This window comes from Alligator mississippiensis, unplaced genomic scaffold, assembly GCF_030867095.1.
Source record: "Alligator mississippiensis isolate rAllMis1 unplaced genomic scaffold, rAllMis1 scaffold_28, whole genome shotgun sequence".
NCBI lineage: Eukaryota > Metazoa > Chordata > Crocodylia > Alligatoridae > Alligator > Alligator mississippiensis.
In genome coordinates this window covers 20,113-47,209 of record NW_026775377.1, presented here as the reverse complement: position 1 = coordinate 47,209, position 27,097 = coordinate 20,113, and the positions used below count along the sequence as shown (strand labels likewise).

The window sequence follows — 27,097 nt, the reverse complement described above, 5'->3', positions numbered from 1 at the left end:
CCCAAGTCTGCATCCCGCCCCCCGCGCCGGGCAGGGGCCGATGGGGCAGCCTCGGGCTGGGGGTCCCGCGACAGGGGTCCGGCTCCTCTCGTGCGGGGCTTTGCTTTTCTTCCTCTCCCTTGCTTTAGTCGCAGGTCAGGTCCTGCCCTGGGCAGAGCCCGTGTGCCCGGGGGCGGGGAGGTGCTGGTGGGGACGGTAAGAGCAGGGTGGCAGCGATCTCGGGGTGTTTGGGGGGATCTTGGGCGCTGCCAGTGTTGTCTCCAAAGGACAGTGTGAGCTCGTGCCCGGTTCGCTTTTGCCAATAAACACACAGGGGTGGAGGATCCAACTTAATCTTTATTGTTTCAAGTCTGCGCAGAGAGGGGTGCTTGGCAATCTTTTGCAAAGCAAGCACCACCGGTTTCTACCTTTGGGTACCTTTTATACATATGTTTGCAAGTGTATCGCTCAGTGATTGGTTACAAGCCACTGACATAAGACGTTCTCTACTGAGCATGTCTCTATACCTATGGTTTAGCCATGTATTTCATTTGCATACATGTATGTTTCATTAACATACTTTTGCTCTGCCCAGGGGTGTGATTTTTAGCATTATAATGAGACCTTTTTCTCAACTTCTTGCTATCTTACAAGTGTCAGGGAGACATTATCCTGCTGGTGTTAGGGAGGCATTCCAGGAATCCTCCGCATCCCACACGCTGTGCTCTGCAAGCATCTCTTAACACACACATACCACACCCCTCCCAGCACCAGTAAGTTGCCTTAAGTATTCAGTTAGATATAGTTTGCAAAAGCTAGATATACCATAAAAAAGATTACATAAAAAGATTACATCACCAGGAGGAGAAGCAGCACTGACTAGCACCACGGAGATGAAGGGGGTGCAAGGGGCACACGAGAGCCGTGGGTGAGCTGGCGGGGCGCTGCAGGGGAGGGACGAGCTGTGGGGGACCCAGGCCCAGGGGATTGAGGAGCGTTGGCAAAGCCGCATCCCAGGGCAGCCCGGTGCTCGCCGGCGTCCGGTCCCCAGGCGCTGCCCTGCGACCTGGGGCTGGCTGGGGGGAAGGAGGCCGGCGCCCGGCGGCCGCTGGGGACCACGTTCCCTTTGCTGTCGGGAACCCGTCAGGAAGTCCCCGAGGAGCCGCGGGGAGGGAGCCGTCCGCCGGTTCCTGACAGAAGAAAAGAACTTTTCAAGGTGTCCTTTAGGCTTCACAGCACACGGCGAGATTGATCTGCGCTCGGCCCCCCAGAGAAAATCACCGGGCTGGATTCCTCTTCCCTTGCACACAAATGGGCAGCGCTCGCCGCGCTCCTCCCGCAGAGGCTGCAGCCTTCCCTCCCGCTCTTCCAAAAGGCCTCGTGGCTGGGCAAAATAGGCCAAAAAGGCTCCGGGGGTGGCAGAAGCAGCTCCTTGCAGACCCCACTGGGCATGGGCAGGTCTGGGAGAGGGGTGATGTGGTGGTGAGGAAAGGCGAGGTCAGGGAGGAGGGTAGGGAATGCTTCCCCAGCCTTAAATGCACTCCTCCCTGCAACTCAGGGGCTCATACACCAGAACCCCTGGACCAGGAGGAAGGAGAAAGCTGGGAGGCAGCGAAGAAAAGTGCCCGGGTGTCACTTGAAGTCAGCTGTGTGGGGGAGGGCACCCTAGCGTGAACGCACTTCTTCCCCTGGGAGTACTGTTAGAGACTGATGGGGAATGCACAGGCTCCAAGGCTGATGCAAAGATCACCTCCTCTCCTTCCCCTACATCGGGGCTGACCTCTGCCTGAGGCGTTTCCTCTTAACCCCCTTCCCCGACAATGACACCTTGGGGGCCAGCCTCTGGGCTCTGGACTCCCGCTGTGCCCTACGAGGGACAAAGCCTGGGGGAACTCCTTCTGCAGGCCACCAGCATGAGGGTGCTTGTCTGAACGCAGCCCCTGCTGGGTGCTGAGCAGGCACACATCTCCAAGCCCTTCCTGCACTGCCGGCACAACTAGGGATGCTTCTGGGTGTGGACGTGCTGATTCCAGGATGGGTGGGAGAGGTGGGTGAAGCCTTTCCAATACTCAGAGCACCCACGTCACTTCTCCCCTGCGAGATGCACCGGTGTTCGGCACAGGCTGCAGGAGTAGGTGAAGCTCTTCGCACGCTCAGAGCACGGATATGGCTTCTCCCCTGTGTGGATGCGGTGGTGCCGGGCCAGGCTGGACGGCTGCCTGAAGCTCTTCCCACACTCGGTGCAGCGGTGTGGCTGCTGCCCCCTCCGCACACACCGGTGGTGCGACACGCCTTGCCAGCTGATGAAGTCCTTCCTGCACTCGGTGCAGCGGTGTGTCTTCCTCCCCTGAACCAGCAAGAAGAAAGGGGTGAAGGTCTTAGCACGTGTGACACAGCCGTACTGACAACACAAACCGAGGGAAGTGGCCCCCGCTGACCTGTTCGGGCAGGGATGTCTTTGCAACGTCAGAGCGGTCTCTGTGACGTGTTGCCCGTTTCTCGGTGTCATTGCGCTACAACAGCGCTGCACGTCGCAGCAGCCGCGAGGGGAGACTGCTCGAGCCCTCGGGCTCTCTAGGGGCCAGGCTGCAATGGCACGCACCCCCCTGCCCCGTCCGCTTCTACCCCGCGCGGGATGGACACCCCCCCGCAGCCCTGCTCCGACCGCCCACTACCCCTGGCCCCGCCCCTCCGCGCTGACCCGCCCCCCGCGCGTCCATCGCCCACAGCACACGAGGGGGGTTCAACAGCCTCTCCGCCCCGCCCGCCCTCAGCCCGCGCACCTGCGCCGCGGCCAATGGGGAGCTTGCGCGTCACTACAGCGGGAGGAGCAAGGGGGTTCGCGCGTGCGCAACGCAGCGCCGGCTGGGCGGTGGGAACGGGCCAGAGCGGCGGGAGGCGGCAGTCAGGTGCCCGCGCCGAGGCCCCGGCTCCCCCGCCCCGCGCCGCTGCCGGTAGGGCCGGGACTGCGTCCGGCGCCCCGGAAACGCGGCAGGAGCGGCGGGCGGCGGCGGCGGAGGAAGCGTGTCGAGGCTGCCTCAGGCCCGCTTCGACACCCCGCCGCCCCGACACCAGCGCTGGGGCAGCGCCGGCCCCGGCCCGGCCCCGATGGAGGCCGGGTCTCTGCACAGCCGCAGGAGCGGGGGGGGGCAGGAGCAGCCCGGCTGCGCTGGAGTCCGGGACCGGGACTGGCCTCGTGAGAGCGGGTCGTCCTCGGCTGCGAGGGGTTGCCCACGGGTGTGTGTACGGGGGCGGGGGTGTGGATATCCACATATACACTTGTACACGTATACATATACATGTGCATGTCAGTATACACACATGCAAAGAGTGCGTGTGGCAGTGCACATACATGTCTGCCTGTTTGCACGCACCTGCATGCGCACACACGCAGTATGCACCTGCAGGCACGCTGTACCCTATGTGCTACAGGTGCACTGTGTGTATACACCTGCACATGCAGATGCGTGTGCATGCATACACACACACACACACACATACATGCATGTACATGGCTGCATGGGCTCACACACCGAGTGCGTGAGTAGGGGTGGGAGTCAGTCAGCTCTATGAGGCATGTAAACACCTCGAGGTTTCAACCCATAGCATCAGAAGCCGTTGGTATCTGCTGTGGCAAGGGGTAGGGGGATTTAGTATGGGGTAGTTTTAAAATTGCTCTTCTGTGTAAAGTTAAGAGTAACAGTCCTGATTTCCTCAATGCTGAAAAAAGCCCTTCTTCTCCCTGATTTACATACTTAGGAACATGTTTCTATTTTAACACTGATTGATGGAGGTTGGGTGTTTTGCTTTTGTTTTGGCGAGTCTCTGCTCTTACATTGGTATGTGGTATCATAACTGATAGGTGATTTCCCTTGCGGAGTGGGGGGGTGGGGTTCCAAAGAGGAAATCGTCCACTATGAATGCTTTGGGCTTGATTCGGTACTCTGTAAAGTCAGTGAAAAGACTCCCATTCATCTCAGTGTCAATTGGATTGGATCCTTAAAATGGCTTTTCTTGGGGAAACAAGAAAGATTAAAAATAGATTAAAAATAAAACAGACGGATTAAAAATAGAATGAAAAGTTTTGACTTTTAAGCTGCTAGTTCAGGTGTAGTAACGGCTGGTAGGGAATAAAAGTCGTAACTGTTTGGGAACCTTTTGGCCTTTTTGAAGATAGGCTAGTATGATTTGTGGTGGAAAAGCATCAAACCCTACTTTCCAGCTTTTCTTGTGCTGTTTTCAAGGTTGCTTTGAAGACTGTTTGTTGGCTCCGTTAGTATCTTTGGAAATGGTGATTTGTATTGGACACGGAACTTTTGTAACTCTTGGAAAGGATTTCTAAATGTATTGTCTACAGAACTAACTAACCGTGGGTATTTTTAGAGTCCAAAATGTGAACTAATTCACTAATTGAGAAATTAACTTTTTTTTCTTCTTCTTCTTTCAGCGCTACAACTTGTTGTGAAGCATTCACAGCTGCTCCACTTATGCATATTTTCAAACAGGCAGGATCTTTTGAAAACGATACCTAATGTTATGTTATTAAAATGGCTATCCATACAAGGCAGAGAGTGTAAAAATGAAAATGCTGACAGGTATTTTTTAATCTTTTGAGATTTTAACTAACATATCATTGATATTTATGTTTTATTAATTATCTCTGTAAGCAAATACAAATTGACGTATTATGCATCTACTAGACAAGGGTTGCTCAATTTCCATCCCCTGGGCCAAATGCAGCCCCATGGAGCCATCACATCTGGCTTGTGGGGCTCCCCAGGGGTCTGGGGAATTGGCAGCAAGCGAGTGGTGGCCATGAACACAGCCTCCCCCCCACTTTCCCCTGCCAAATCCCCAAGCCCCAGTACCTGCATGGCTGGTCTGAGCCAAGCTATGCCTCTTTCCCCCGTGGGCCTGGGCCATGTTCCCCCACTTCGGGATCAGGGTTGGACCGTGTCCCCTTCCTTTCCTGCAGGGCCGGGTTGGGCCGGGCCACGCGCTCTTTCCCTCCCGACACGGTCACCTGGCTAGCCTTCTTTCCCTCTTGACAAGGATGGGTCAAGCTCCTTTCCCCATCAGGGCTGTGTTGAAGCCAGTTTGTCCCCCACCTGGCCAGATGGTGCCCACCCACGTGCCAGAGCAGGAACACCTGGATCCAGCCCATGAATGTATTGGCCACTGACAGTCTGGCCTGCCGTGTAAAACTGTTGGGGCTGCACTGTACTATCGGTGGTCCATTAAACCAATTTTAAAGAAACGAGTCATGGAATCACAGATTATGCGATCATAATTTTATCACTACTTTAGATTTTCCTTTCAAAGGAAAAAATAGAAGTACTCTGTGACAGGCTCACAGCCACAGGGGCTGCCATGACACCCCTAGCGGCCTTGCTGCTCCTGCCTGGCTCCAGCTCTAATGTCACTCTCTCTTCATTGTTCACCAGCCGTGCCTTGCTCTTAATATTACAGGTTGATTCAAGGAGGCTGCTAGCAGGCCTTAGAGTGAGCCCGAATCCAGTAAGTTTCCCCTGGGTCTGAGGCCCCATTGGCCGCTATCCAGACACCCAACCTTGGTAGGTTCCTCTCGGCCTGACTACAGGTGCCCTACAGGGACCTAGCCTTAAGGGCAAACGGTGCGGTTCCTTTTCCTCCCCTACACCACGCCCTAAGCCTCAGAGGTGTTCTCCCTTTGATTTTCCTTCTTATACACTCTGCCCCCTTGAGCTCTCAGACCCCTCCCCCGCCCAGCCCTGGACACAGGTGGCTCTGGGCCTCTTGGACCTCGTGATCTGGGTCTCAGCCTTTTTTCAGTTCTGGGACCCCTCCCTGGGTCCCACCCTCAGTGTGAGGGCTCCTGGGATACTGGCTGTCTAAGCAAGCCTTGAGTCTGCACCCCCAGGGTTCAAGGCTAAACATAAATCAATAAGAAACATCACGGCCGTCTGGCAGACACCTCAGTCTTTAGAGGTGTAACATAAAGACCACTTGCCTGTAAACCCAGTCTTCCTCAGTCCAAGAAACTTGCCTCTGTTTCCAGACCTGTAGAGTTGTTCAGCCAAAATCCAGTTCCCTTCAGGGACCCGGAGCCAGGAGTTCTGCACTGTGCAGTAGCTGGGGAGAAACGAACAGACTGGTGCAGACTCTGGGCTCATGTAGCTCTAGCCTGAGCCGTCTTCCAGCCAGGTGAGTCCCTCATTAGCTCCCCCCTGCCCCCTAAAAGCAGCCTCTCGGGCTGCTTGCTCTCCTAAAGGGTCAGGCACATCCCAGTGCCCTGCTACATATTCTGTATACTAGATAACCATGGTAGTTGATTACTGTGTTAGTTATTTGTACGTCCTTCGATGAGGAGAGGTGACAATCCCGACTAAAGTTCTGTTGTAGCAGATGCTGTACAAATGCAAATAAAGACTTAGGGTGCGTGTAGATGAAATGAAAATTCCCGTTTATGTCGACGCAACTGCATTTGTCACTATGGCCTGTTTGTTAGTTCTTATCCTGAAAAGATATAGTCTCAAAAAGCTCCATTTGTATTCGAAGGCCAAGTCTGCGTGTGCATAGTTTTCGACAAATGAGCTGTTAAACTCAGTAAGACTCTTGGCCCATGAGGCTAAATGTTTGCATAATCTTTTGCAGAAGTGGGGTGTGAAACTAGTTTTACAAATACACAGCAAAGCTAAGGCAGGTCTTACCTTTAAAGCCGCTAATCAATCTAGTGTTATGACTTCATTTACTTAGCTAGAGTAAACCAAACAAAGGAAATGAGACTTAATAGATACAGCATGGGATACTGGAGTTTTTACAGGTTAGTTTTATTTTGGTACTGTTTGTAGGCCACATTAGCCCACTGATTGCACTGGTTGCTGTGCAAACACACATGAGCTTCATGCTGATAAATTACAATTTTAAGCCTTGGGACCGTTCTCTTTCTGTCTTGGTTGGAGGATTTGGACCAAAAAGGAGAAACACAGGGAGGGGGGACTTTGGGGAAGTGATTGAACAGAACAAAATCTGAAAAACGATTCTGCAAGAATATCTTCTTTTACCACCTGTCATGATGTAGAAATAGGCAAGAGGTCAGTTTGGCTTTTAAATTCAGGAGCAGTGTGTAGGTCTGGGATGAAAAAAACCACCCCATTTCTTCCACCTGTTCCCTTATATACTAAGCAAATCTGATGTAGAGAAAGAAGGGTTTTGTTTTTACGAAAACTGCACTTAACCTTGACCTGGCAATCGCATAGCATCATAGCTCTTAACTTACTTGAATATTTGATTACTGTAACTTTAAAAAAAATGAAACATCTAGGAATTAAGAACTGTAAAGTAATAGGTAGTGTGTTATTTTATCATCTCAGGTTCAAGCAGGACAGTTTCAGGAAAGTATGACTTGAGAGAGGCAGCCAGACAGACAATCCAAATGCTTCAGTTGGCAGGATGAAGTGATATGCTAATGTAAGAGAAAAGGTGGGTGTACAATGGCAAGGAAATAAATACCCGTTAAAGGGATGGGAGGTCTAGGACAGTGGTTCTCAACTTTTTTTGTACCAGGACCTATTTATGAAGATCAGTGGCCAGTGCTGACCTGCTTTCCCCCAGCCCTGCTAAAGGGAGCCCCCAGCTGCCCCTGTGCCATTCGGGCCGAAGTCCCGCAGTTTGTGCGGATTTCAGCGGAGAGAGTCCAGCCCCAGCACAGGCTGGAGGGAGAAGGGGAGGCCTGTGGCGGCCCCCCCTGCCCTGGTCTGGGGCTGCCATGCCTCACCAGGAGCCTGGTCACGGTCCCTCCAGCCCATCCCTCAGCAGCGTCTCCCAGTTGCTCTGCCCATACAAGTATGAGCACCAGCTGTAGTGCCACCAGCCCAGCTATGCAGCTCCCCCCGATGCCTCCTTCTCTTGCTGAAGGGGCAGGCTCCTACCCGTCCTGTCCCCCCTGCCCTGATGCAGCCTTGGCGCCCGGCTATCTTCCCCCATATCTGGCAGGTACCCATCCCCCCTGCCCACACACACACACACGCACACACAGTCCCCAAGTCCCGGACCTCCAACCCCCACTGATCATACACTTACCTGCATCCAGCTATTGGTGCTACTCCCAGGACCCTGCCTGGGTGCATGCAGGCCATGGGGATGTGTGTGCAGAGACGCACGTGTGCCTGCTGCCTCCAGTCACCCAAAGCAGTGACTTGCAGGCAGGCTGGAATGAAGGTTGTGTGTCTGGGGAATGACAAGCTAGATGTGTGTGGGCTAGCTCGGAAGATGACATTGGGAGAGATTGGGGGTGGAGGGGAAGAGGTGGGAGAGGTGGATTCTTTGCTAGTGAGCTTCCCTGGGAATCAGCCAGCGTGGGATAGCTAGAATCTTCCTGCGAGCCCAGCTGTAGGTGTTCGGATTCAATGCTGGCAAGCATAATAAATATTGTTATAGTGTTTTGCTGATAGTGTTAGAGCACAGGTGCTCAACCTCTGGTCCATGGGCCAATTGCAGCCTGTGGAGCTATGATATCTGCCCCATTGGGCTCCCCACAGTTGGGAAATTTGGGGGTTTCTCACCTGTCAACTCTTTCTTCTGGTGAGACACCCCCCTCCCCCTCCATTGCCTTTGGATTGGTTTCTTGTCATGCCCCTACCTTTCCTCCCTCCATGGGCTTCGATTGGGGCTGGCCAAAAATCCCTGTTCATGCTGGATCAGGACTGGGCTGTCCCCTAGCCCGCTCTGGACAGCTGGATGGGACCCTGTCATGAACTCCTTGGGCCCCAGACTGGAACCACACTGCGTACTGCTTGCATATGGATTGGGCACTGCCCATCCGTCTCACCAGACAGAAAGGTTGAGCACTCTTTGTTAAGAGTGGTGTTTTAGCTGTGATGATCCAGGAAGTATGCAAAAGGCAGGGATTTTTTGGGTGTGGTGACTTTTATTGGACCAACTGCATGGTTGGAATTAAGTTAGATAAGCTTTCAAACACAAGATTCATAAATTAATAGATTCATAGATGCTAGGGTTGGAACGGACCTCAACAGACCATTGAGTCTGACCCCCTGCCTAGGCAGGAAAGAGCGCTGGGGTCAGATGACCCCAGCCAGATGCCTATCCAGCCTTCTCCTAAAGACTCCCAAGGTAGGGGAGAGCACCACCTCCCCTGGAAGCCCATTCCAAATTGTGGCCACCCTTACCGTGAAGAAATTTTTCCTGATGTCTAGCCTAAATCTGCTCTCTGTCAGTTTGTGACCATTGTTCCTTGCTACCCCAAGAGGCGTCCTGGTGAACAGAGCATCTCCGGTTCCTTGCTGCGCCCCCCTAATGAATTTGTAGTTGGCCACAAGATCACCTCTCAGCCTTCTCTTGTGGAGGCTGAAGAGGTCCAGATCCCTTAGTCTCTCCTCATAGGGCTTAGCCTGTAAACCCTTAACCGTATAAGTGGCTCTCCTCTGGACCCTCTTGAAGCTGTCCACATCCTTCTTAAAGTATGGCGCCCAAAACTGGATGCAGTACTCCAACTGCGGTCTGACCAGTGCCGCATAGAGGGGAAGTGTCACCTCCTTGGTTCTAGTTGTCATGCATCTGCTGATGCACGATAAAGTGCAGTTAGCTTTGCTGATGATTTCGTCACACTGCCGACTCATGTTCATCTTGGAGTCCACTAGGACTCCGAGATCCCTTTCCGATTCTGCGCTGCTGAGAGGGTCATTTCCTAGCCAGTAGGTGCGCTGGATATTTTTATGTTCTAGGTGCAGTACTCTGCATTTGCCCTTGTTGTACTGTGTCCTGTTGTGTTCAGCCCACTTTTCCAACCTGTCCAGGTCTGCCTGCAGTCATTCCCTACCCTCCAGAGTGCTTACTTCACCCCACAATTTAGTATCATCTGCAGACTTGCACAGAGGACACTTCACGCCCACATCCAAGTCACTGATGAAGACACTGAAGAGTACAGGTCTGAGGACTGAGCCCGGTGGGACCCCACTACCCAGATGCTTCCAGGTCGATACCGACCCGTCTACTACCACTCTCTGGGTGCGACCCGCAAGCCAATTTGCCACCCACCAGACCGTGTAAAGATCTAAGTCACAGCCTCTTAATTTATTTAAGAGAATGGGATGAGATATGGAATCGAAGGTCTTCCTAAAATCCAAAAAAACAACATCCACCTCTACTTCTGCATCAGCATTTTGTGACCTGGTTATAAAATGAAACCAGATGAGTCAGGCATGATCCACCTGCTACTGATCAATGCTGGTTGCCCTGCTGCATTATTTTTCCCACTGGACACCCACAAATATGATCCTTAATAATCTTTTCAAAGACTTTTCCAAGGGTGGAGGTGAGGCTGACTGCCGTATAATGACTTGTACCCTCTTTCCTCCCCTTTTTGAAAATGGGGACCACATTGGCCCTTTTCCAGTCGTCTGGGACCTGACCCGAGTGCCACGAGTGCTCAAACAGCCGTGCCAGTGGTTCTGCAATGACACCGGCAAATGCCTTCAGTGCTCGCGGATGCAGCGCATCTGGGCCTGCTAACTTAAACACACCCAGTCCATCCAAGTGACTCTGCACCACGTCAGCGTTGACAGTTGGTAGGCTGGTATCCCTCTGATCCCATCTAAGAACCTGTTAGGAGACTGATCTTGACCCTTCTTCAAGGACACTGAGGCAAAAAACTCATTGAATAGCTCAGCCTTGTCCCCCCTGTCTGTCACTAAGTGCTCCTGTTTCTTCAGTAGGGGTCCTGTGCTGCCCTGCGCCTTCCTTTTACTCCCTACATACCTGACAATAGACTTTTTGTTGTCTTTAATTTGTGTTGCCAGCCTCAGCTCTGTAGTTGCTTTGGCCTTTCTAACTGGCACCCTGCAAGTGCGGGTCAAGTAGATACACTCCTCCTTGGTAGCTTCCTCCTGCTTTCACCACCTATATGCCTTTTTTTTTTTTTTTTTTTGCCCTTAGGCTTTTCTGGATGTCTGTGTTTAGCCAAGGAGGTTTTTTGGCCCCTTTCTCCCCTTTCCCTCGCACTGGGATCATCTCCCTCTGTGCCTGAAGGATCGCTTCCTTTAGGAACGACCACCCTTCCTGGACTTCCATCTCGCCAATACTCCTCTCCTGCAGTGCATTGCTGATTAAACTGAGCACACTGAAGTTAGCCTTCCTAAAGTCAAGCACCTCCATCCTATTATTATCTTACCCACTCGACGCCCTATGATGAATTTGATTGAGTGAGTGGTGGTCACTGTCCCCAAGGTGACCACGAATCTGTAGTTCCCCTACCAGGTCATCCCCCATAGCCAACACCAAGTCCAGTGGGACCATATACTTCCTGCGTTAGGTGAGCGGTTGGATTTGGCTGACTGCTCTTCCCAGCAGATGTCAGGGTAGTTTAGGTCCCCCGTGACAACCATGTCCCTAGACTGTACGGCCTCTGAGAGCTGCTGCAAGCATTCCCAGTCTAGCTCTGCTCCTTGATGTGGTGGTCTGTAGCAGACCCCCATCACCAGGTCCCTTTCCCCTTGACCTCCATGTGTCCTAACCCACAATGCTTTAACTTTCTCTTAAGACTCCCTTCTGTGCACTCACCTGAACACTGTCTGAAGCCAGTGATGCTGATGTGCAGTTCAGACTCCTCCTGCTCTCCCCTCAACTAAATAGGGATGGGAGAAAACCCCTTCCCACTTCCCTACAGCTGGCCCAGCTCACCTTATTGCTGCTGCTGGTTCCTTACCACGGCACAGGCACGAAGGGCGCACACATGCTTGCTTCAGCATCCAACTAAAAGTCAAATGTTCTAGGTGAGGCTTGAACTCACAACCTTGGCATCACTTCCCCAGGGCTGTTTTAGAAGTTTCACATGCTAACCCACTGCACCACGAGAGCTGAGCTAAAAGGTTCTTTGTCACTATTTTAGAGCATTGGTTTAAAGTAATTGTATCTCTGCTATTGGCTTTTGGATTTAATAAAGACATTTGAACTGAATTACTGACACGCTCAATCAAATTCTAACACAACATGCAGGGCGCATCTACATGTGTCACTATGGCAACTTTACTGTGCTGTATGTGTGGCACATGATTATTTTTAGCCGCTACTTCACCGTAGTGGCGCGCTATACCAGGGGAGCGTGTTGCAATGGGGACGTAGGTGCTGTTTGCGTGTGGATGCCCATGGATGCTACATCACCAATTTTGTTTCTTATACTGCTGTTTTTCCAAATGTTTCTAATAAATCATAGAAAACTAGGGTTGAAAGGGGTTCCAGTAACTCATCTAGTCCAACCCCTTGCTAAAAGCAGGACCATCCTTAATTTGATCTTGCCAGAGATTTGTCGAGCCGGGCCTTAAAATCCTCCAAGAGTCCACCACCTCTCTAGATAAGCCGTCCCAGCACTTCACCAGTCTCTTAGTCAGAAAGTTTTTCCTAATCTCCCACTTGTTCACATCCTTTCTGTAGTAGGGGGCACAAAACTGAACACAGTACTCCACATGTAACCGCACCAGTGCAGAATAGTGGGGAATAATGACTTCCCTCAGTGCTGACAACACTCCTACTAATGCAGCCCGGTGTGCTGTTAGCCTTCTTGGCAACTAGCACACACTGTTGGCACCTATTCAGCTTATTGTCCACCGTAACCCCCAGGTCCTTTTCTGTGGAGCTGCTGCCAGCCAGTTGGTCCCAAGCCTGTAGCGGTGCATGAGACTGTTCTGTCTTAAGTTCAGGACTTTGCACTTATTCTTCTAGAGCTTTGCCTTCTTCCCCTGCATGGCTGGTTTGGTGCCTGGCCATTCTTCCTTCCATGGGATTGCCGTGGGGATGGGCACACCCCGAACCTGCCGCTGTAGTGGGGCCTTGTCAAGCCCCTTGGGCTCAGGTTGAGGCTGACAAAGCCCCCTTTCTGCGCTGTCTTGGGGCTGGCGTGCACCCTGCCTCCCTCTGCACAGATGGATGGGGCCCTGGCATGCCTTTGTTTAGAGCGATGTTTGAGCACCCCGTGGTTTGAGCACCCGTTTGTGTAGAGTTATGTTCTACCTGTGATGATCCAGGAAGTATGCAAGAGGCAAGATTTTTTGAGTGTGATCACTTTTATTGGACCAACTGAATGGTTGGAATTAAGTTAGGCAAGCTTTCAAACGCAAAACGTTCTTTGTCAGTGTTTTAGAGCAGTTGCTTAAAGCAGGTGTTGTCAACCTGGGGTATGCCTACCCCTGGAGGTAATTTGAAAGGTCCCAAGGAATGTACAGGGGCAGGCGCAGATGTAGGACACCTGCTGCCTCACAGGAGCAGGGCCAGGGCGGAGGGAGAACAGGGCCCACAGAAGCTGCGCTGCCGCTGCTCTGCCACTCACCGTGCCCCTGCTCTGTCTGGCCCTTGCCACCCCCCGCCACGTCTGACCGCTCGCCACCCCCACCTGCTCCACATCCGGCTGCTCCCACCCCCCGGGGGTACACTTTTTAAAAAGGGGGCTGCCGGGGGTACACTTACTAAAAGAAAGGTTGAAAACTACTGGCTTAAAGTCTCTATATATCTGCTATTGGCTGTTGGATTTAATAAAGACATTTTAGCTGAGTTCCTGACATACTCAATCAAACTCTAACACAACATGCAGTGTTGTTCTGGCTTTTGAAGACTTTGCCCAGAAACCTCTGCTTTTTTATTAATTGCTGATCATTTTACAGCTTTTAGAGAAAAAGGAAATTAGTTAAGCTCTTTCTGAGTAGTAAGATACTCTTATGTTTATTAAAAGCTTAATGAAATTTGGGACAATAACCAAATAATACCTTTAAAATATTTTTTAAAAGTTATGATTTTATATTAGGGGCGCACCGTGTCGCTGGGTTTCTTAATCCGCTCCCTCTCTCTGCTCGCCCCTCTTTCCAACCAGACCTTTCCTAGCAAACTTCCTTGTAAACTGGCCTCTGTGCTGCCCCTTGGTCCCAAAAGCTTCCCTTTCCCCTGCTAACCCGCTTCCTCTCTCTAAGTTTACGGTGAAGGAAGGTGAGGGAGAGTTTCCAGATAAATTACCTAGCAAACGCCGCCTCCAACTTCCCTCTCACTCTGGACTCCAGTTAAGCAAGGAGCACAAGAACTGGTCTAATTGCTGTGTATTAGCGACTTACACTAAATAGATGTAGATTAGGTACTCTCAATTAAAGCAAGGTCTTACATTAAAGGCTCCCCTTTAAAGAACGGGGGGCAAACTGACCTGTGAACTAACTTTAAAAAAACATAATATTTCTATATATAAATAGATACATATCTATATAACTGTACCTCTAACACAGTGGTTCCCGAACTGTAGGTCACAACCCCAAATGGGATTGAAAAATCAGCGGGATGGGGTGGCAGGGGTGGGGGGCTATGGGTGGGGAGCGAAGGGTCATGCTGAGGAATGGGGCCATAAATGGGGTCATGCTGAGGAAAAGTTTGGGAGGCACTGCTCTGACAGCCTGCCTTGTGACTGCCATGGTTCGCTTGACAGTCCAAACCACACTTGTACAGTTACACCGCTCTTAGTCTTGTTACAAAGACTGTACTGTGCAGTGTGCACACCCGTCACCGTCACATTGAAACCTGCAAACTGACTTATGAACTGTTTGCAAACTGCCCCGTTTGCTGCCCCTGGTCACGCAGAGCCTCCTTTTCTCCCCTCCTGGGCCTTGTTAAGACTTTTGTCAGACAGAGGTAGCAGTCCCCCAGCTTGCAGCACTCCCAGCTCCTTAGAGCACGTGCCCAGACGAACAGGCAGCCCCAGCTCACTTTCCTTCCAGGGGTTCGGGTCAGGTGCCTGGCTCCTCTTCCCTTGTCTCCTTTGCCCTGTTTGCTGCCCGTTCACCTTGTTTCTCTCTACTGAGCCTTTCAATGTACCTCAGTCTAACGTTTATCTTTAAATTCTCTTTTATTTAGAGCCCTTGCTTTCTGTAAGTGCCTTCGTTGCATCCCAAGACAAAAGCTGCTGCGTCGTTCAACCAGGTAGTCTCCAGCGTGCCACCCTGCCCAGATTTATTCCAAGGAAGGAGTAGTGGATGTGATCTCTGCGAAAAGAAAGCTTGTCTGGTAAAGAGCACTTTTCCTCTTTCAGTAGCTTTTGACATTAAAGCAAAGAACTCTCAATACCATATTTTATGTACTTTTGAAAAATGGGCTGTTTACTTCGTTCTGTCTGTGCGGGATATGCAGATTGAGGACTGTACTGTGTCATACACAGACATCTGCGACCCTGGGTAGAGTATGTAATGCTGTAAACGTTACAGTCCACGTGCTTGCACAGAGCATTGCATAGAAACTAGAAGAGTTTGTGCCAGAGCCAGGGGCACAGGAGTGGCTTTTTAAGAACTGTCCTTATGTCTGTTTCTTTTAGTTTGTAGAGGTTAAAACTTTCTGAAACATTATGCAAAGCTGAGGTATTGCACCCCTGCCTAATACAGTATGTAAATATTCTCATTAAATTTGGGGGGCATATTTCACCATTTTGACATATAGCAGTGCTATAGAGGGGCATCACAAGGAGCAATCTATATCTGCAGCCGTGATGAGGCAGTTATATTTCAGACATAACATCATTCTTTGTAAAAATGGTCCTCACTCTCTCTAGGCTAAAACATCACGGCCACCTGTGAAGTTTGTTATGCTACAGTCAAAACTGCAGTTGAAAGGCATTTCTTCTTTCCTTTTATTTTTGTTAACTTACGGAGGAGGAAATAATTTCAGCTCACTTTAGGAATCGGTCCCGTTCCTTTGCACCTGTTTTTCCTAAATTAGTCCTTGGAACAATACCGGCTCAATTATAGTGAAGTAATATCATGCATTTTGAGCTTGTGGAATCCACAGACCGTGTAATTCTCTGCATTTCCTCCCCCTTCTTTGCATCCCACTTTTTGACAGTGTCATTCTGCTGGAGCTATGCTGGAAAACCTTGCAAGCTTGCGTGTGCGTGTGTGTGCGTGTGTGTGTCCACACATGCTGCGTGGAAAATCCTACACTTTGTTTAGTCTGCAGAACCTCTTCTGTTAGCTAATGCTCCAGGCTCCTCAAAGGTGCAGTGAGAGAGGAGCACTAGGAAGTACCTAAGGCAGAAAGCAAACAAGGGCTTTATCACTGATCTTTAACTCCTATCAAAAGGGGAGTGAGGGAGAAGTCATTTAAACATGAGGCTTGAATGAAAACTAGCATGGATTAGTCACAGTTGTCCCAGGAGTCCTGTTATCTCAGTTCACAGGTACTTATGGTAGGGAGTGGGGTACTTTACCTCTAGGGTCCCCAAATGAAAGACTCTTGAGGGAGCCAAGAGGGGGAGGAAGAGTCCTGGGTCTGTTTTTAGCCAAAGGGAATTACCCTTGAGGCATGGCAGGAGTAGTGTGTGTCTCCCTGTCTTTTCCCAGTGGGTGAGCTCCCGGGCAGTTCATGCATGGAGGAAGGATGACTCTGTAGCCTGTTCCCCACAGGTAAACTGCAACAAATTGAACTGATTTGGAGAAACAAGTGGGTTACGTCTGAGCAGCTTCCTTGTTTGGTAGTCAGTTGGCTGAAGAGCGGTTGATGCTGATGTTACTTAATACTAGATTTACCCTTCTGTGGCCCCTGGCAGAGAGATCGGGGCGTTCATCCTCCACTTTGCACAGACTGGACGGAACAACCTGGCTCCCATCTTAGTTTTGAAGAACTTCATTGCTGAAAAATCAAATGTGCACGTGTTCCCTAAGGAACGTATCCGTTCAAAGGCATGAAAGATAAACGTATATTGTTACGTGCAAATGCTTTGCACAAGTACATTTGCTGGATGCATTTGGTATGTTCTTCAAGCAAGTAGTGTCGTTAGCTGTTAAATTCTTGACTCCTCTGTTAGGCTTGGGACAGAAATTACACACAAGCTGGTCAAAGAGATTGGAAACAGGTTCAGATCTGGAACACAACAGAAGGATGGTGCACATAAGCCACTTTCAAGATTGCCGAAACAGGTTTAAGATAAGCCTGGATGGATGTAGTATGAGACTGAACTGATTTAGATTCAATTGCTTTATTGTACTTCTGACCCAGACCCTCTCCAGATTCATATTAACACATAGTCCCCCAGCATCCTGTCACAACCAAATTAAGTACTGTCTATGCCACAAGCAAGAAATATATTAATCAAAACAGTTTTAGTCTATACAAGGTAACTAAGGGTTAACTAACAAGATGAAAATAACAGGGTTTTTTTCTGCGCATGTCAAAAAAAAATTTATTACTGCGCCACTAACAGAGATAAAAACTTTTGCCTTCTTTGCTTTATATAAATCATTGTAAGTGGTCGGAATGACAGGGGAGTGAGTGTCTGGGAGTGTTCCTATGATAACACCCTAGCGAAGACCACTATACAATTGGCGATTCTAATTAAATTTATGACGTGACAAAAAACAATTGGCTAATATACAAATAAAACCCATCTTCACTTCCGTGAAGAAGGGGGGACCTCCGTACGAACCTTAGAGACCTCTGATCACACGTATCAGAGTAACTGACAACTTGATCACTTGCCAGTGCCCCCCTCGCGTCTCGACCCAATCTTAAGACGTAAATCACCGACCTGCCGGCCCGATTTTTTTTCCGTTTATCTGCCCGACGGAAGACTTTCATGCAGACCGACCTTCGAACCTTAAGCTGTAACTAACCAAATATCTCTGACCTCCGTCTGTCACCACCTTAACAGCGTGAGTAAATAATCTTGCCTTGCAACCGATAAGCGTCTGTGCCTAATTCCACTCCAAGCATCATAAGTACCCGCCTGACGGCCTTCAAAGGTCTCGTACCCTTCACTGCAGTGCACGGCAGTGACATGGCGTCACGAACAGGATATGGGGTAGACGCAATGGAGTTGGAACTAGTAAAGAACTGCCCATGGCGCAGTGGGGACCGCCTGACATCCGATTCGGATGAATTATGGGCACACATTGCCTACCATCAGGCAAGGGGAATAGGACTGAAAGCGGTTACTGGACACTTCTCCCTAAGGGGTGAAGCAGGAGAAGGGAAAGAGTGGAGCGCTCAGCTCGATGTGAGGGCCCTAGGGTGTGTTATGAGCGCTAAAGGGGTTATGTACAGACCCAGGGACGAAGCGGGAATCATATCCCTACATCGGGTGAAGGTGGTGACAGCGGCAAAAGTGCCGGCAGGGGTGGACCCAACCCCTGCCCAAGAGATTGCCCGTTGCATCTGCCACGTACGAGAGGGCGGGGAAGGAACACCCCCCGACAAGTTTAACTGTCCGACCATGGTGCCCCAGTCCCCAGTCACAAACTCTTCACCCAGCTCCGTGAAAACTTGGAGACAGAGGGTTGCACCGCGACCAAATGGGCAGGCCCCAAGTGGAAAAAAGAAAAAATGATTAATGTTCTGTTCCGCGCATTTGCTAACGCAACGCGCTATATTAAAAATTTGAATAGCCAACTTCTGACCCTGGGAAAAGTCACAGCTAAAAATGCTGCTGCGCAGGAATCGCCTACACCATCGCCCCAATATGGCGCCAGCGAAAAACTCAGCTTCTTCAAAGAATCGGAGAAGAAGGGCGGAGCTTCAGAAAAGGACGCGGAGGACAGAGTTGTGGGAGGTCCACAACTACCTCATTCTCTACGGGAGTACAACGGGGCAGACCCAACGGCTCCGACCCCGGAACATCAGCTACCGCCTCCCTATGACGAAGAAAAAAAACCCTCCAAGTTAATATATCCCCCCTCCCTACCAACGGAGAATCCGCCCCCACCGATGAAGTCTTCGCCGACTTCCATGAAAACGGCCTTCCCTATCGTTGTTACAAAATACACAACGGATCCACAAGGCGTAACTCACGCTACTTCCACCTACCGCACCCATAACCGAACAGAGATACAAGATATTTTTCAGCTATCCGAATTTAAACCAGGAGAAACCCTGGCGATTTGGCTTGGCCGACTGGTAGTTGAATTTGGCTCAGAATTACTGGACATGGAAGAGGCCAGCTTCCTCATCCGTCAAGCTGCATGGAGTGGAGGACACGCCACCGACCGCGGCCCAATCATGAAAAACCAACACTGGGCCATACCACTCCCTGTGCTTCTAGCCCGCCAAATCGTGAACAAGTCCCACCTGTGGCACAACGACCGCCCAGAAATAACATCGGCAAAACAACTTTTATTAGCAACAATAGGAACCTCGTACTACACATGGGATGGGGGGCCCACAGCCGACGGGTATTCAACACAACAGGTTCGGCTTGACAGAGCAACAGGCCGCTGGGCCGTGGCCACATCGATTCCTAACGCAACCCGGAATGGTTCCAATCACCCCTAAAGCCTTGGAAGCTTGCATAGACATCTATGGGGGATCTCATGCCATCACTCTTTGCCTCCTCCTTACCCCGCAAATAGACGGACGGGCCGGAAACATCCTCAGTCAATTGGGCCGTATCCAAACCCTCATAAAGCCAACAGCGATAACTCAAGGTGTCAATTGTGCTACAAAACCGGACCCATTGTCAGTGTACCCCATAAAACAACCTGAAGTGAACAGACCACCCTACAAAGGCTCACCACCAGTCCCAGGACGGACCCCTAAAGAAAAGGCCATGTTTTGGTTCCTGATAAAAGAGTCCGGGCTTACCAAACAACAATTACGCGCCCTGAGGGACGATGGGCAAAAGGCCCTAGCAGAAAAGTTGGGATTCAATTACACCCAAAAGCCAAAAAACGGGTAGTGGCCGCCGGGCGAGCCGGCGGCCCTACAAAAAAGCCTGACCCTTCGGATCCTCGCCCATATACCAGCCTTATTATCGTTCACCCCGATAATCCCTCGATACAACGAAAGATTTCTTGTCTCCTCGACACGGGAACACAAATTAACGTCGTAGCACCTGCGACACCTCATAAAAAGACTTTGAAAACCATCATGGTACAAGGGCTAAATGCTATATCAACTGCTAAAAAAGTCAAATTTTGGATACACAATCACAAAAAACCCCTTAAAGAAGTTCTAGGGGGCATGAACATCTTGGGCGTACCAGGCATTAAGACACTCCAGTTAAAAAACTTAATATTTCAAGCTCTTCCATTCTTTATTGCTGAGCCCGACCGACACCAACCTACGCTTCATAACACATCTACATGGCGTTATAAACCAATCCTGACCAAACAACGTCTTCGGGAAGCCCTTGTCACCCTGTTACAGAGGCTCGAACAACAGGGATATATAACACCGATAGCGGCCAGTACCCACCTATCACCAGGGTGGGGAATCGCAAAGCCCGAAAAACCCAACGAAGTCCGACTTATAGTGGATTTCCGCGAGGCGAATAAACGGTGTCTCCCACTTACGCAACCCAATGCTTTTACGCTACCCCAGTGTTTATATAAAATGGCGAGGTTTCAAGGGGGCAAGTAAGACGGGACGACCCTTGACCTCAAGGACATGTTTTTCTCCATCCCAATTATTGACAACAGCGGAATCTTAAACATGTGCGTCGAAGATATGATATACCGATGGACGGTATGCCCGCAAGGATATCGCAACTCTCCTGCATCGGCCACAGGCGCAATGAATGACACACTTAAAGACTTTCGCGCTTCCTATCCTTTGCCAGCGAAAAAACAACTCAAAATTTAGAGTTATGTTGACGACCTTGCCATTATGGGTCGTGACCAGCAAGTTGTTGCTGAGGTCACCCGCCGTCTAGTCGACCATCTCCATGCTAAGGGCTGGACGGTTAATTTAAAAAAAATCAAACTTACAACCCACGATAAATATTACATTCCTAGGTACCAGATTTACCGGCGCAACTAGATCCGGTGTCACACACGACAAAACCCCGGAGCTCGGTACACTTAAAGATCCATTACCAATGCACAAAAAGCAATTTCAACGGCTCTTGGGACATCTCAATTGATATCAACATTACATCACTCCGCGTTACCTTCCGCTATTGGCGAGACTCCAGCGTCAGACCCGCGACAAATTGCGGAAAGCCACACCTTGGACGGACAAAGACAGAAAGGATCTTCATAATCTTCTCCACGCTGTGAAACACACGCCACTTCAAGCACTTAACCTCACCGAGACATTAATAATTACTTTGGGATATACTGCCAGTCATGTATGGGCCACTGCCCATAACCCCCAAAACGAACTGGTGTATGCCTCACACAAAGCTCTCCAGACAACACAACATCGCTACGGAGCCTTTACAAAAATTCTGTTGACAGAAAGACTCGTCACATTACTATCCCAGGGACATGAAACGCTTCGAACACCAGCTGCTACTCTCTTACCTTTGCTAAACGCCACAAAGGTTGACTCACAGTTCCAAGGAGAACCGGATACTTGGAACAAAATGGTATTACATTACCACTATCATTGGTGTTGTTAAAAGTGCGAAGACTTGCCACCCGGTCCCGATACACAAGATGACGCAACGCTCACTCTCTATGAGACCATAGCCCCAGCCTAGGTGGCCTCCGATGACACCACTCGAAATGGACGGGGCTACGGGTTCTACTACAAACCGTGCCATGATGTGGGATTACACAGAGCCCCGGAAGGGGCTACAGCCCCAAAAAATGAACTCTTAGGTTTTAAAGTTGTCATCCGCCACTGTCTTCAACATCACGACGGAACACTTCCGACTCCCATCATAGCTATTGATTCCCAATATGTCTACAAAATTGTTACTGGCACAGCGACTGCGGCGGAAAACCTAGAGGATTGAAAAAAAATCTGGGACCTGTTATCCCAATTTATTGTTCTACCGCTCGTAAAACACACCAAGTCGCATAAACTTAAAACTGATCCAGTACATAAAATCATCGACAAGCTTCTAAAAGACCCTCTCTGGAGTGATGTTGTCTTAGTTGCTAAAGCAAACGACCCCAAACCACAGTTCGATCCGTTCCTTACGTGGCTACATGAACACTGGGGACACCCAGGACCAAGGGCTAGCCACCTCCCAGATGACTCTACAAAACCGCTTAACATTAGACGCCATTCTTCTTCAACAAGGTGGACTTTGTCAATACCTTAACCTTTCTCATAACCATTGTTATATTGCCATTCCCAGTGTATCTCTCCCTCTATCTCTACAAGTTGACAAAATAAAAAAAAATTACAAAAAACGTCAACCGACTTTCGGGTATAGGTCAAGGTTGGCTATCAGACCTCTTCCGTTGGTTTAGATGGGACACATCATCATGGTTTCTCAACTTGTTAATGCCCCTCATTACGCTGTTGTTACCGATTGCTGTGTTTATATGTTTTGGTTATTGGATTTTACAATATCTCAAAACAAAGCTAGCCACGCTTTCTGCTTTTATATACACCCGCTTGCCAAACACTAACAATGGTGAACAAAATGGTCTATACATAAATATGATGTAACTTGCTGTGCCATGGGCAAGGGGGCATGTCACAACCAAATTAAGTACTGCCCATGCCACAAGCAAGAAATATATTAATCAAAACGGTTTTAGTCTATACAAGGTAACTAAGGGTTAACTAACAAGATGAAAATAACAGGTTTTTTTTCTGCGCATGTCAAAAAAAAATTTATTACTGCGCCACTAACAGAGATAAAAACTTTTGCCTTCTTTGCTTTATATAAATCATTGTAAGTGGTCGGAATGACAGGGGAGTGAGTGTCTGGGAGTGTTCCTATGATAACACCCTAGCGAAGACCACTATACAATTGGCGATTCTAATTAAATTTATGACGTGACAAAAAACAATTGGCTAATATACAAATAAAACCCATCTTCACTTCCGTGAAGAAGGGGGGACCTCCGTACGAACCTTAGAGACCTCTGATCACACGTATCAGAGTAACTGACAACTTGATCACTTGCCAGTGCCCCCCTCGCGTCTCGACCCAATCTTAAGACGTAAATCACCGACCTGCCGGCCCGATTTTTTTTCCGTTTATCTGCCCGACGGAAGACTTTCATGCAGACTGACCTTCGAACCTTAAGCTGTAACTAACCAAATATCTCTGACCTCCGTCTTTCACCACCTTAACGGCGTGAGTAAATAATCTTCCTTTACAACCGATAAGCGTCTATGCCTAATTCCACTCCAAGCGTCATAAATACCCGCCTGACGGCCTTCAAAGGTCTCATACCCTTCACTGCAGTGCACGGCAGTGACACATCCCTGGACCTCTGCCAGCCTGCAAGGGAAAAGCCACCTTTGCCCACGTTTTCCTCCATTAAAAGACAATCCACTTTAAAAGTTTCTTGATCCATTTTTAAAGTTTGTTCGTGACCCTTTCATAGGTACTTGTGACCCCCTTTTGGGACACAACCCGCGAACTGAGAACCGCTGCGGTAGAGCAGCAGGGTCGGTCGCGGAGCGCGCTGCTGCGGAGCAGAGGGGCAGTGCCGCTCAACCCTGTGAGACGGATCCCACGTACCAGATCAGACCTCTTTGTGGGCCAGATTAAGCCTGTGGGCTGGAGATTGCCACCCCCTCTTATAGCTCCTTTTCAGCTGGGGCTTTGTAGATGCTCCTGTTACCTTGTTTCTACATCGAAAGACTCGTGCTACACGGCAGGGTAGGCTTTCACCTCGTAGACTAAGTCAGTCAGAGGTGCGTAAGCTTTTGTAAGCGAGCTCGCTTCATACCCCTTTCTTTTTCCTCCCTTCCCTACCCTTTGTTTTCCAGTAACTGCTCTCTGTTTAGAACCGCTGCTTCCTGAAACGTCTGGTTTGACAACAGAGCCGTCCAATTTCTGAGTGGCTGGGGCTGCAGCCCCCCTATCCGCATGCTGTAGGGGCTGCATGCCCACCAGAGCCGCCTCCTGCACGAGCTGAAAGGGGTCTGCAGGACCTCCCCAGCCACAGACTCCCTTGCACCAGGACTGTGCCGCCCTGCCTTGGCCCTAGTGCACAAGGGGTGGCGGGGGGAAGTGGGCACGCAGGAAGCAGATGCTGGGCTAGGGAAGGGGATTTTGGTGGCAGCAGCGAAGCGATGGGGCAAGCAGACTTGGGACTGGGAGTTTGGGAGCTGCACGCAGCCCACAGGCCGCCAGTTGGATGGCCGTAACTAGTTGGCTTTCTGTGGTGTACTCTCCTTATGTGCTGTCCCTATATTCATTTCAGTTCTCGTTGAGTTTTCCTTTTCTTACTCCTTTTTCGAAACATCTCCCAGGTTGATCCTGACGGTAAAACAAGCGTACCCGTTAAGATGACTGCGGGGAAAGTATCCTGTTTTCATCTACGCAGCCTGGTGAGTTCCACGATTTACATTTGAAAAGTACCTCTTACAGCACATGTCCTTAGAGCTGATTTTTTCTATTATCTGATAAGCTTCTCATGGCTTTTCCCTCCCCCGATACGTGTGAAGTGGGTCTAGACTTTTGGGAGATCGCATGTTTTTCTGTCGGAAAACCACAGGGCGGGTCAGCACTGCTACTTAGGACGCCGTAACGTGCGACTTCTCGGAGCGTGTGACAAAGCGTTCCCGTTGACATTACACGGTATTTAGTATTGCCAGCCCCACAACCATTGCTAGTTGTGTCATTGCATTGCTGCTGCGGCTGTTGCATTGGTTAGCAGCAGCCCCTGAACTGACAAGCTCCACACGTCTTCAAGGCTCCCAGGAGGCAGTTTCCGGACTGGCGTTATCACCGACCGCGCTGGGCATGGCTTATGGCGCTAGCAGTGCCGCGGTGCTTGCAGCGGGCTTGCTGACAGCCTCTTATCCCACGGAGAGCTCCTGACGGTCGGTCCGTTCCCGCTGGGGATTTAACGAGCCCTTTGTTGGCAGCGCCTTCCGAGACGGGCAGTTTTCCTGTGCGGGGACAGCCTCCCGCGTCCATCCTGCGTCTCCCTGGATGGAGCAGGGCCGGGCAGAAGCCACGCGCTGCGGTCCTGAGGAGAGCAGTGCCGGGGCAGGGTTCAAGTCAGGATGTCGTCGTCACGCTGGGGCGTTTCTCCGCCTTCCTGCCGAGAGCGTCTCGTCTCCGCTTCCTGTGCTCCAACAGCCAGCGCGGAGGCGAGAGAGGCAGGGAGGCGGTGAGGGGTGGGAACACGAGCAAGGCAGATGCCAGTGCTGTGGGCCCCACGGGGGGGGGGGTGGGCGGCGTTGCCGGAGGGATTTTTCCCTGGGGCCGGAGGCTGCTTGTGACAGCCGAGGGAGCGGGGCTCTCGTCTGACGGTCGGGTGCGAGCACACTGGAACGATTCAAACGAGGCAAAGCACAGGCTCCGCGCCCCAAGCTGGAAAGGTGTCGCTGCATTCGAGTTGTTCCTGCGCAGCGTTGAAGCGTGTTCACGCTCGGTGACGAAGCTCGTTCATCCTGCATGATGAAGTACGTTCACACCCAACAATGAAGCACGTGGACACACAACGAAATGTGTGCACACAAACAGCGAAGCCTGGTCACGCGCAGTAGCGAGCGGTCTAAGTGTTGTTAGGCGTGAGCTCGCTGAGAGCAACCGAGATGAAGCAGAGGAGAGGCCCCACACGCCAAACTGGGAAGGTTTTGCCCTGGTTAAATCCTCGGCTCGTTCACAGGCAGCAGTTAAAGCGTGTTCACACTCAATGATGAGACGTGTTCAAATGCAATTAGGTGCGTTCACACTCAGCGATTTAAGAGCGTTGGAACGCGTTTACACGCAGCGTTTAAGCACATTCGCATAGACGAGTGACGCGCCTTCCCTTCCTCCTCAGGGATTAGAGCTTACTAGCAGCTGCCCCTTTGAACCCTGCCCCTGGGGAAGGACTCCCAGCGTGCCTGTGTGCCGCTAAGAGAGCTGTCGCTGGGAGCAGGGCCCCGCTGGACTGGAGAGGGTTGATGCGAGACGCTGCCATCGTGGGGCTGAGGCTTCCTTGCAAAGGTGTGGAGCCTCTCAGTTGTTCACAGCTAGTTCACACCCAACCACGAGAACAATGCTTTTGCGTATGGCCACCAGCCACGAGGCGCCAGGCAAGCTGTTGTAGGGGGCAGTCTTGAATAAGAGCCTTTGACCAGCAGACGGGGCTTGTGCGTCTCCCCTGCCCACGGGGGGTGCTCCTCCCACCGCACCGTCCATCTCCCCCTGCTCCAAGGCCACGCGACGACAAAACGATGCATGCGCTCACCACGTAGGTGGTGTGTAGCGCGTAGTGCTCCAGAAGCCTCGCCTTGGTGTTGTGGCGGCCTCTGGCTCTTCCCAGGCCTTCCAGCTTTCAGTTCTGGCTCGCATCTGACCTCTGAGAGGTACCGTACCGTACCGTACCGCCTGTGTTCAGTTTGGTTCGTTTTGCTTCATAACAGTGTGACGACAACATCCACGGCTTTCTGGCATCCTAAAGCCCACGATTTCTGCTGTGACAGAGGATTTCCGTTGTGACAGAGCTGTTCGCAGGGGGTCACCAAGCAGGCTGCCCCTGACACCCCCCTCAGCTGCACGCTGCTGACCGCACTCTCCATCCAAGCGCAGGCAGAGGGACCGCTTTCCTCCGGGCAGCCAGCCACCCTGTCCTTCTCGGACAAGTAGTAGCCTGCCTGCCAGACTGCTGGGGGCCCCTGCCCGGCACCAGCCCCCCCAGATGTCTCTGAAGAAGCGACGAGATCTACTTTTTGACAGCAGCAAGTTCTCCCCGAGGGGAGGTGCTCCGCTCCTGGAGGCACTGCAATACCAGGCCGATGCGTGGAGTGGATGGAGCAAGCTCCGAGTCCATCTCCCAGTTCCAAAAATCCATTTAATATAAAGTCCTCACATCGAGGACATATCAGATATTAAACTGATAAGAACAGATTTTTTTTTGATTTTTTTTTTATTATATACATTAAAATCATACCTCGTTCACCACCACCACCAAAATGTTCTCTTTTCCCGGTTCGGAGCTCTAAATAACACCATTCACGTCATAGTATAACAAAACTTTCCTGTACAAAACAGAAAACCGCTTCCCCCTTTGTTACAGATTCAAACTACAAAGCGTTTCAGCTCTCTCTTAAATATCAACACTTAACATAAAATAACATAACATAACATACATCAAAACAGTTGTTTCTCTTCACCGTTCCCTCCCCCTTCCTTCCCTCTTACTCAAACAATTTCTTCCAATCAGTACCTTCCCACTCCCCTTCTCCTTTCCGTCGATAGTACCCCAACTCTGCGTACGCCAAAGAAACACATTCCCGTGACGTAAAATAAAGCCCCTTCTGG

At 50.6% G+C, this 27,097-nt stretch overlaps 3 long non-coding RNA genes and 1 other non-coding gene across 4 annotated transcripts in view; 1 reads left to right on the top strand and 3 right to left on the bottom strand.

The window, feature by feature from the left end:
• Positions 1-318: 318 nt before the first annotated feature.
• On the bottom strand, positions 319-2,627 carry LOC132247342 (uncharacterized). The gene is made up of 2 exons (XR_009458640.1): positions 2,418-2,627; positions 319-2,326 (listed from the first exon to the last, which is right to left on the bottom strand). It is a non-coding gene; the product is annotated as an uncharacterized LOC132247342 (long non-coding RNA).
• Positions 2,628-4,580: 1,953 nt separating this feature from the next.
• The window catches only part of LOC132247341 (uncharacterized), a 39,285-nt gene continuing 16,768 nt past the window's right edge, over positions 4,581-27,097 (top strand). The window contains exon 1 of the long non-coding RNA XR_009458639.1: positions 4,581-15,006. This is a non-coding gene — a long non-coding RNA (uncharacterized LOC132247341). The remainder of the gene's footprint in view (positions 15,007-27,097) is intronic.
• Positions 13,556-24,205, bottom strand: LOC132247343 (uncharacterized). Its single transcript, XR_009458642.1, has 2 exons — positions 24,119-24,205; positions 13,556-16,851 (listed from the first exon to the last, which is right to left on the bottom strand). It is a non-coding gene; the product is annotated as an uncharacterized LOC132247343 (long non-coding RNA).
• On the bottom strand, positions 26,531-26,724 carry LOC132247348 (U2 spliceosomal RNA). The gene has a single exon (XR_009458650.1). It is a non-coding gene; the product is annotated as a U2 spliceosomal RNA (small nuclear RNA).